This window comes from Vulpes lagopus, chromosome 23, assembly GCF_018345385.1.
Source record: "Vulpes lagopus strain Blue_001 chromosome 23, ASM1834538v1, whole genome shotgun sequence".
In the NCBI taxonomy this organism is placed as follows: domain Eukaryota; kingdom Metazoa; phylum Chordata; class Mammalia; order Carnivora; family Canidae; genus Vulpes; species Vulpes lagopus.
In genome coordinates this window covers 36,909,915-36,920,850 of record NC_054846.1, presented here as the reverse complement: position 1 = coordinate 36,920,850, position 10,936 = coordinate 36,909,915, and the positions used below count along the sequence as shown (strand labels likewise).

General features: G+C 36.8%; 1 pseudogene; it reads left to right on the top strand.

Moving 5' to 3' along the window:
- Window positions 1-8,496: 8,496 nt before the first annotated feature.
- Window positions 8,497-9,273, top strand: LOC121481569 (annotated as a pseudogene).
- Window positions 9,274-10,936: the final 1,663 nt, after the last annotated feature.

Here is a 10,936-nt window from a genome sequence, read left to right as displayed (position 1 = left end):
CAAATTGCTGAAAATATAATCCCTAAAGCCATACTCTTTACTTATTAATATAATGATTGCAGTCAATTTACAAAGAATTTTGCATTTACAAATATCCCTGTTCCCTGTAGTTTCGGTTCTCCACCCTATTAAGTGTATATATAGTTTTCATATAAAACATTTTTCATTAAGAGCTTTAATGGAACAAGAGGAAACAGCATTACATCTTTATTAGCATAATCTTAAATTGAGTTTCAAGTTAGCACAGATGAATCTCATTTAGGATGTTATTATTCCTCACATAAAATATTCTATTGATATTATTCAAGACAAACGCTTTGATGTGTAAGAATGAAACACAGAGTTAATGTCTCTTAGATATTAAAAGCTGAAAGGAATAGAAAAATGGGCACTAGTATCTAAAAAGAAAAATAAGCAAATAACAATTTTAAAAGAAAATAATAAAACCAGGTTTTAAAATAGGAACTTCCTAACTAACCAGATGTTATATAGGTGAATTGAAATGAGGTTTTATTTTGCATCTACCAAATTGCATGATTTTTAAAATGATGATACCCAACTCTATCAGTATGATTGTCTGAGTAGACTTCTCTACATGAGTAGTGTAGATAGCCTTATCCCTTGTAGAAATTAATTTGACTCTAAATATCAGTAATCTTCAAAATAGCCAAACTGCTCTATCCAAGTATTTTTTTTTGTAAAAATATTTTCCAAGGAAATAATCAGAGTTTCAAATAAGGCCTATGCTTATTGATATTCATAGGAACTAAATAAAATATTGCATACAAGGTATTGACACATAGTATTAGACAAAGTACTATTTCTTGTACAGGGTAAAGAATGGTATGAAAAGGTGACGGGCACTGAAGGGGGCACTTGATGGGATGAGCACTGGGTGTTATACTATATGTTGGCAAGTCGAACTCCAATAAAAAGATATACAAAAAAAAAATGGTATGAAAAATTACCTCAACTTGAAAGTAAGGCAAACTAATGAATGCATTGTCTTTTCAATGATATACTGGAGCATTGTCTAGTAGATCCTCCCAAAGATTACCCAATTCTCTGGAATGATGCATATTTTAACACACCATTTACTGTTGATTCGGCCCAAACTCTGAAATCAGATGTTAAATTATTTTTTTAAAAAAAAAGGTAAATTGCAAATTTCGTTCAGAAAGTAATACAAATGATTTTGTCTAGTAGAAAGAGAACACAAAAGGTTAGGGTTTTATTGCCCTGTAGGATATCAACTACTTTTATACTCAACGCATTTTTATTTCAACATTCTTTCTTTAGTTCACTAACTATATATAGCAGTCTTTCCTATCTACCTTTGGACCAGCTTTGCTGTTCTATTTGACCCCTCATTAAAAAGTTAAATCTTTGACACTTGCCCACCATGTATTTCTATGAGATTCATACACTTCAGTTTTTTGAAAATTATACTTTTAATAACACTGAGCTTGCATCAGTTTTTTTTTTCTGAACCAGTAGGAAGTCTTCTACCCATAGAAGACAGATGGGTACTTATCTATACAATCTCTACCTTTCTTAAAAGATATAATGTATAGGGGCGCCTGGGTGGCTCTGTTGGTTAAGCATCTGCCTTTGGCTCAGGTCATGATCCCGAGGTCCTAGGATTAGCTGAGTTGGGCTCCCTGCTCTGTGGGGAGACTGCTTCTCCCTCTCCCTCTGCCTCTCTCCCTGCTTCTGGGCTCTCTTTCTCTCAGATAAATAAATAAAATCTAAAAAAAAAAAAAAAAGATATAATGTGTAAAAATGATTTTTGATGGTAGAGAATAGTTAAAATGACCTCTCACTCATCTATGAATATGAAGCTCAGCCAAAATAAATAGATGTCTATTTCCTTACACATTTAGGTTAAGGTATGAAAAATCAACATGGAAGATGGTGCATTGTGCTTAATGAAAGAATGAATGAATATTCCCCAATCAAAGGAGGATTATGTAATCTGTGGTGGAGTTGATATCAATAGCTAAACAGTGTGAGAGCATATCTGCAGATGGAAACTCCTGTTTTGAAACAGAAAAGAAACAAATAAAATAAGTGGATCAATTCTTGTTCTAGTTTATTCATGGATCCAGCCTCTCTTTGTATTAGAGAGGTTTTTGGTGGGAATGTGAACTGGTGCAGCCACCCTGAAAAACTGTGTGGAGGTTCCTCAAAGAGTGAAAAATAGATCTGCCCTACGACCCAGCAATTGCACTACTGGGGATTTACTCCAAACATACAGATGCAGTGACATCTGCACCCCAATGTTGATAGCAGCAATGTCTACAATAGCCAAACTGTGGAAGGAGCCTCAGTGTCCATCGAAAGATGAATGGATAAAGAAGATGTGGTTTATGTATACAATGGAATATTCCTCAGCCATTAGAAACAACAAATACCCACCATTTGCTTTGAAGTGGATGGACCTGGAGGGTATAATGCTGAGTGAAGTAAGTAAATTGGAGAAGGACAAACATTATATGGTCTCATTCATTTGGAGAATATAAAAAATAGTGAAAGGGAATAAAGGGGAAAGGAGAGAAAATGAGTGGGAAATATCAGTGAGGGAGACAGACCATGAGACTCCTAACTTTGGGAAATGAACAAGGGGCAGTGGAAGGGGAGGTAGTGGAAGGGGAGGTGGGTGGAGGGTGGGGGTGACTGAGTGATGGACACTGATGGGGGGCACTTGACTGGATGAGCACTTGGTGTTATGCTACATATTGGCAAATCGAACCCCAATTAAAAAAAAAAAAGAGTCTGACTTGTCCCCTTCACATCTCCTTTTATAAACTGATGGACTTAAGAGTTGGAGACAGAGCTACCTAAGCCACAGCCATTGGCACATTCAGGAAAATCTGTACATTTTATCAAATGCCAAATTTCAGTGAATAAAATGAATTTGCTCAGAGGTATGAGTTATGGTTAAAAAGTGAATGTCTGCTGAAAGGACTGAGCATTTTTGAGGACAGCCCCTAGAATCACCATTATTATTAGTATTTTGGCCATTTGATCCTTCTTTGTAGAAAATTTTCCATCTAAAATCACAGGGTCTTAAAAATCAAGCCAGTCTCACTCATCCTGAGAAACTAAAAAGGTTGAATCCCTTATTTTTAAACTATTGAATGTCTAAATTTGATTTAAAATAAACACGTTGAAAAATAATATTTACAATGTTCCCAAGTAATCCACATCCTAATTTGAAATAATTTTCCTCCTTAGCCTATTTTGTTTTTATTTATTCTTACCTATTTCAAATTTCATGTATCCATAATTCTGAGGGAAGCTTTATTTTGTATACTGTTTAATAATTTATTAAAAGATATTTACTGGGCAGCCCGGGTGGCTCAGCGGTTTAGCGCCGCCTTCAGCCCATGGCTTGATCCTGGAGTCCCGGGATCCAGTCCCACATCGGGCTCCCTGCATGGAGCCTGCTTCTCCCTCTGCCTGTGTCTCTGCCTCTCTCTCTCTCTCTCTCTCTGTCTCTCTCTGTCTCTCTCTGTGTGTCTCATGAATAAATATAGTCTTTAAAAAAATGAAAAATAAAATAATAAAAGATATGTACTCACTTAAAAAAAAAAGGGTGTTTTTTTTTAATTAAATTTTCCCCCAGTTGTATTGAGATATAATTGCCATGCATCATTGTGCAAGTTTAAGGTGGACAGCATAAGGATTTCACTTACCACAGATATTGTGAAATAATTACCTTAATAACTTTACTTGCCATTCATCATCTCATATAGACACAATGAAAAGAGAAAACAAAAAAAGGAAAATGAATATTTTTCCTTGTGATGAGAGCTCTTAGGAGCTACTCCCTTAAAAACTCATATGTATTTCTTAGAACCATGTTGACTATAGTCATCATGCTGTACTTCCTATCCCCAGAACTTACTCATCTTGTAACTGGAAGTTTGTACCTCTTGACTCCCTTTTTCTAATACCCCCTGTCTGTCTCCACTGCCCTCACTTTACTTCTCATAACTACATTCGAGGCTTTTTGTTATTCTATGAACTTCTCTTTTAGCTTTAGCCCATATGACTTCATTAAAAAGATGGTAGACATAAGGATTAAAATAATGAGTTTTGAAGCTACATAAATAGGGATCCATATCATAGCTCTCCCATTTTCTGGTAAAGCTCTCAGATAAATTACCTAACCTAAGCCTCAGTTTTTTGATCTCCAAAATTAAAAAAAAAAAAAAGATAATAATGTACTTTCATATTCCATTAGATGTAAGTTTAAAAGGTTTTTTTTTTTTTGAAAATATTGTTTTGTGACAATGTGTTGTATTCTTATTATCAGAAATTTACTCTTCACATTTTAATGATTATTTTGCCTTACTGGTATAATTATCATACACACCTGTACTAGTAAGAGTTTTCCAGTTTTCCCCAGGGCCTGCATTAAAACCTCACCACAGCTGAGATTCTAGATCTTGTATTATGCACAGACACTTGAGTCTGAGCTAATTTGTCACTTATTTGATCATCTGTGAGGAAATAACATACTATATGGCTTGTTGTAATCAATCAGTTATCTGATTTACTCAAAACCCCATTCTCAACTAATAGAAAAATAGTAAGATACAGAGCCTATTTTGTTTGGACAACTGAAGACAGAGGAATAATTAAAATTGGCCCGAAGAGTAAAATCAGAAGTGAAATGAGGATCTTCAGACAATTAAGACATGGCAAAAGGGTACTACTCAGTAGTACAGAGCTGTTGATAGCAGAAGGTAGAAAAACCTCCAAAGGTCATAGAGAATAAGTAGATAAACTAAACTCCAAGGCCACTATTATTAATATAATTATTATTACTCCAATATCTGTTTTCTGAAATTCTTTCCTGTCCTAAGTTAGTTCATGGTAATAAAAATCACGTCTAAAAGTTGGAATGGATGTGACCTCTCACAGAATCTTTTAAATCTTTTAAATAACGGATGTCATGGGTTGTGAAATAACCTATGTAAAAGGTTTTGAGCATGGAAGAAATAACTATCTTGTACAGTTTGGGAAAAGCCCAGAAGCAGAGATTCCATTCCAACTCTAGGGTTCTATGATCTTTTGCTTCTCCAGAAAAGCTTAGAATGGCACTTGTAACTTTGGTATATAATAGGGTGTCTAATTAGTCACCCAGCTTCAATAGGCGGCTCTAAGCTTTTAATTAAACAAACAGTATTTGAATAGCTGACTAGTTGGGTGTTGGCCAGATACCTGTGTCCTAAATAAAAGGCCAAATTTCTTCACTTAGTAGCCTCAGCTTTTATTAACTCTAATGAGATAAAGTGACAAACCCATAGAAGGGTGGCTGCTACTAGAAGCTGCTCAACTTCAAAGAAAGTGTTGTGAAACACAGATACTTTAATAAAATTAGATGGGTGCGTGTCAATGTATAAACACCCTCAGATACACATTCACCTGCTATACTAAATAATAGAATCATAATATTATGTTCTAGTGCTCTGCACAAATCACGTTTATGTTTGATACCTCATTTGATTATAATATGGTCAGTAAAAAGGAACCTATTATTTCAATTTTAAGAATAAGAAAACCAAGTTTCGAGCCATGTGATAAACCAATTGAACTAGTGCTCAAAACAAAGAACAGTTAAACTGGCATCAAAGATGATTTTAGAGAAGGCAAGAAACATAGATACCATCAATTTCAAATCTCTTGTCGTGTAAATGAAGAACAGAACGTGAGACTCAGAGATAAATACACTTGCTTACGCACATGTGTTAGCATAGAGGAGAACCAAGAAGAGAACTTGTGGGCCACATTAATAACTCAGATACAGCTTTGCAATTAACAAATAAAATAGAACAATCTATTAAATAAATAAAATAAATATCTAGGGATGAAAACAGACCTTAGACTTCATCCATGCCAGGACTCATTTCTCTGCTAAGAAGATTCTGAGTGCAGGAGAAAATAATTTTGAAACGTCACACTTCACACAGTAGTACACTTGAAAGACAATTCTCCAGATGCAGGATTCTTTTAAAGTAATATAGCTGTATATGCTCAGTTTATCTGCAAGTATTTAAATAACGTGGGTTCAAATTTCACAGGCCTAAATGTCCTCTGTTTCACAGTTTTATAAAGAAAGAAAATATTTTTGATCCAGTGACAAGAATTTTCATGAACTCATGAAGCACTAGTACAATTAAAAAAAAAAGTTAATTCTTATGAAGACCTATGATATGTGTACTAGAAATTTAGTCTTTCAATTTAATGTGTCAAAGACTAATGATTTTAAAATTCATAACTCTCCTTTAGCAAATATGGGATAGACAGGGAAAGAAAAGGTAATATCATGTTTCTAATTTGGACATTAAGTAACACTTTAGGTAGTTCAAGCCAAGCGAAGTTTGATGCAGAGAATTGGTTATGAAGATGTTGGAAAGAATGGAAAATCGAAAGATGAATGGATAAAGAAGCTGTGGTCTACGTATACAATGGAATATTCCTTAGCCATTAGAAAGGACAAATACCCACCATTTGCTTCCACGTGGATGGAACTGGAGGGTATTATGCTGAGTGAAATAAGTCAATCGGAGAAAAACATTATATGGTCTCATTCATTTGGAGAATATAAAAAATGTGAAAGGGAATAAAGGGGAAAGGAGAGAAAATGAGTGGGAAATATCAGTGAGGGAGACAGAACATGAGAGACTCCTAACTCTGGGAAACGAACAGGGGGTGGCGGAAAGCAAGGTGGGTGGGGGGTGGGGGTGACTGGGTGACTGGCACTAAGGGGGGCACTAGATGGGATGAGCACTGGGTGTTATGCTATATGTTGGCAAATTGAACACCAATAAAAATAAAATTAAATTTTAAAAAATGGAAAGAATAGGAAGCAGAATATCAGGAAACTGCTGCCATATTTGTGCTGGAACCCAAGAGCCAGCAATGGCTTCTTAGCTGCTGGAGAAACTTCTGTGACCTTCCATGCCTGTTAGAAGGAGGGCTGTTCCTTTCTTCTTCTTCTTTTTTTCTTTTTTTTTTTTTTTGAGAGAGAGCACTCACACTACTTGAGAGTGGGGGCCCAGGGTGGGAGGGTACAGGTTAGGGACAAAGGAGAGACGGAGAATCTTAAGCAGGCTCCATGCTCAGTGCAGAGCCTAACATGGGGCTTGAGCTCATGACCCTGAGGTCGTGACCTAAGCCGAAATCATGCGTTGGAGGCTTAACTGACGAGGCACCCAGGTGACCCGAGAACTGCAGGGCAGCTCCTTTCAAAAGCCCTGAAGTGGGTTCTCCAACAGGGCTGGGCCAGGATTTGCAAGTCTCTGGGCTCCTCCCACTTTTTAAACCTCTGTTAATATTTCTCAATGTTGGAATTTCAGAAAGGTTGGCACTTAACACCTCTAGCTTGGCAAGTGTCTCTAAAATATAGTTTTGCAAGCTTCTAACCCTGTTGCCACAGAAGGAAGTACAGAAGGATATGGAGTTGAGGACAATTAAATGATGCACAATTCGACATTTGGTAAATAGTTTTACAATATATTGCTACCAAGAAGATGACCAAGACAAAAGACATTTTCTGTGTATGAGCTAAGTGGGGATAAAACACTTCAGGATCATGGTACAGACTTCCAAGGGAGAGAGGCTGAGTAAAGGCAAAGGCTATTGGATATGTCCTATTTCATGATTGATGTAAATTTTAAAATATAACAGTAGGTGCTCAGAACTTGGTAATGAAAACTCCCAGTTAATACTCCCTTCCCTTAAGAAAAACCCAAATGTTCCAAAGAGAAAGAACTGCTGCCATATGATATCATTCCCACTGACTTAGATTATGAGTTCTGGAATCAGACCTATCTGAATTCGAAGTTGGCCTCTGTTATTTACTGGCTGGGTGACATTGGGGCATTGAGTTATTTAAGCTCTCTGAACTTCATTTTCCTAACTAACCTCAAATGGATAGAATCCACACCTAATAGGATTGTTATGAAAATGACAATGGGTAACATAAACCATCCAAGCACATAATACTTGGCCAATAAATGTTAGCTCGGTTCCCTGCAGCTCCTGCCACTTTGAGTATGTATGATTCAGGTTAAAATTATTATTCTGGAATGGATTGTTCCTACACAGAATTAGGATCACATTTTCTTTTCCAACCTTTTTGACTACTTACACATGAAATTGCTAAAATTATTACTTGTAAGGAATTAAAGTTGGTGGTCAGTCTTTAGGTCTGACTAGATTATAGATATTATCAGTAAATATTGAAGATGGGATGCCTGGGTGGCTCAGCGTTAAGCATCTGCCTTCAGCCCTCTGCAGCCTGCTTCTCCCTCTATGTCTCTCATGAATAAATAAATAAAATCTTTTTTAAAAAAGTAAATATTAAAGATGAGTAAGCATTTGTACAGAGGGAAATAATTTGAATATTCTTCAATTCAGAGCATTTAAAAAATGTTACAAAGAATAGTCATTTCTGGCCCCTGTCCACTGCCACCCACTCCGGACACAGAACATCCAATCATGGATAAAAATGAGCTGGTGCAGAAGGCCAAACTGGCTGAGCAGGCTGAGCGATATGATGACATAGCAGCCTGCATGAAGTCCGTAACTGAGCAAGGAGCTGGATTACCCAATGAGGAGAGGAATCTTCTGTCAGTTGCTTATAAAAATGTTGTAGGAGCCCCTAGGTCATCTTGGAGGGTCATCTCAAGAATTGAGCAAAAGACAGAAGGTGCTGAGGAAAAACAGCAGATGGCTCAAGAATCCAGAGAGAACATTGAGACCGAGCTAAGAGATCTCTGCAATGATGTCCCTTTTGGAAAAGTTTTTGATCCCCAATGCTTCACAAGCAGAGAGCAAAGTCTTCTATTTGAAAACGAAAGGGAAAAAAAAAAGAAAGAGAAGAAAGGAGACTACTACCGTTACTTGGCCAAAGTTGCTGCTGGTGATGACAGGAAAGGGATTGTGGATCAGTCACAACAAGCATACCAAGAAGCTTTTGAAATCAGCAGAGAGGACATGCAACCAACACATCCTATCAGATGGGGTCTGGCCCTTAACTTCTCTGTGCTCTATTAAGAAATTCTGAACTCCCCGGAGAAAGCCTGCTCTCTTGCAAAGACAGCTTTTGGTGAAGCCATTGCTGAGCTTGATACATTAAGTGAAGAGTCATACGAAGACAGCACGCTAATACTGCAATTACTGAGAGACAACTTGACATTGTGGACATCGGACACTCAAGGAGACAAAGCTGAAGGAGGAGAAGGAGGGGAAAATTAACCGGCCTTCCAACTTTTGTCTGCTTCATTCTAAAATCTACACAGTAGACCATTTGTCATTCATGCTGTCCCACAAATAGTTCTTTGTTTATGATTTATGACAGGTGTATGTTACTTCTATTTGAATTTCTATATTTCCCATGTGGTTTTTATGTTGAATATTAGGGGAGTAGAGCCAGTTAACATTTAGGGAGTTATCCATTTTCATCTTGAGGTGGCCAATATGGGGATATGGAATTTTTATACTAGTTATAAATGTTTGGCATGGTACTTTTGGTACATTGTGGCTTCACAAACGCCAGTGTTAAAACTGATACTTAATAAATGTTTTATTAATTAGATTTGGAAATGCTTTATTTTTAAAATGTATTAAATATTGTATGAATGTAAGTTTAATTCATCATACTGCCAGCCATATTTCCTTATGATATGGAGAACAAATTAGCTTCATATGTATCAAAGCACTAACAGCAATTGTTATGAATTGAATTGTGCCCCCCAAATTAATATGTTGAAGCTCTATTCCTTAATTTGACTTTATTTAAACATAGGGTGGTTAGGGAATTATCTAAATGAGGTTAAATGAAGTCATTAGGGAGGGGCCTTAATCAAATAGGGCTAGAACTGAATTTGCCAGAATATCGATTATGGACTTCTGGCCTCCAGAGCTCAGAGAAATGAAGTTCTGTTGCTTGAGCCACCCAGCCTGTGATATTTCATTATGCAGTCCAACTAGACTAATATAACAATAACATAAAACATATAAACTTGGACTAGTTTTCCCTGAGGAAGAACATCACAGTACCTTTTGCCCTTTGAGGGGAGAAAAAACAAAACAAAACAAAACAAAAAAACCCAACTACCTCTTGTAATACCACTTTGTGTTCTGGGAGAAGAGGTGGGTAGGTTTGCACCTGGATCTGGAAACCTTCCAGGAAGTTCAGGGGTCTCAGTCCACACTTTCTCTTTGAAGTTCAATGTTACATTCCTTCTCAATGAATAAAAGTGCTAACTGAAGGATAGCAGAGTTGCTAGAGGGTGATTCAAATCCAACTGTAAGGAAGTTTGCAGGTTGTATCCTTCTCACTAGGGTACCACAGAAACCCCCGTATGTAGCTTTGTGAGGGAAAGGGAATGCTCATTCTGAAAAGTGCAAAGCTGCCATAGCTTTTCAAATTCTTGCTAACTTTGTTAGTGTAGGTTAGGAAGAAATGTAGGACTCTCAAAGTTGACTCTTCTGCACTTTCAGGGATCTGAGCTTGTTTGCAGTGGGCACAGATCTCACTTTGGGGATCCACTCTTTGAGCCTGAAATCCTGTGAGAGCAAGAGAAACGGGGACAGCTAAAAAGCTAGAGGTGCAAGTAAACTGTTCACATTTTCAAAACTCCCTTCCCAGTATTCTGTTAGCAGAACTGCTCTGTTTTTATAAAGAGGAGGGAAGTGAAGGAGAGAGAACTGATGCTAGATTTCCTAATGAATATAAACATTTACTCAAGTGATTGATGGGAAAAATACAAAAATGTGACTCTATTGCTACCCCGATCTAGTGGTTTAGATCTTACAGATTGTCATGTGAATGTAACTTAATACGAAAATGTTTAAATGAGACACTCCAATTACAGATAATTTTATGAATATTAAAAATAGTAAGTTAGACATCTAT